The following is a 662-nucleotide window of genomic DNA, read 5'->3' on the forward strand; positions in this document are numbered from 1 at the left end:
TCACAGAAAAGAAAAATATCAGGTGCAGATGTTAAGTAGAAAAAAAAAACAATTATATTCATGCTCGTGGATTCGTAGGTACTATTAATGGCTTTTAATCTGTTGAGGATCTTGAGAAGCCAGGGTCTCCATTCCCATGAAGTTTTTAGCCCCTGTAATTTAAATAAGAATAACCCAGAGCTGGTCAGAATACTTACATAGTACCCTTAACCATAAAGTGTATGGGTGGGAAGCCAGAGGTGAATTTGTGCTTTCCTATCCCTTCATCCATATTACTTTTGAATAGAGTAAGAGACACATCCGAAGAAGTGGTATTTTCTGTGATAATTATCTATCCCTCCAGTATGTTCTGTTTATGTTGTAAATGAGATTAATATATTTTAAGCAGGTATTTATACCACAGTTAGACTTTTAGATGTGTAGTACATTAGAGGGGATTACTTCTGTTGAGGCTCTGTTTGCAAAGCAGAGCTCACCACTCAGTAGCCTGTTTGATACTGAGAAGAGGAACAAGGCTTTGAGATAGTATAGTTTTTATAATTTAGGCCCATGATTTTGTTGGTAAGAAAGCATTGTGGTCATTCAAGTTATCTTAAGTGTTTGGACAGGTACATACTGAAGGGGGCATTGTAGGCAATGGTCGACCTAATAAGTGCTGAATA

The sequence above is a fragment of the Protopterus annectens genome, chromosome 10.part0, assembly GCF_019279795.1.
Source record: "Protopterus annectens isolate FY-2018-M chromosome 10.part0, PAN1.0, whole genome shotgun sequence".
Taxonomy (NCBI): Eukaryota; Metazoa; Chordata; order Ceratodontiformes; family Protopteridae; genus Protopterus; species Protopterus annectens.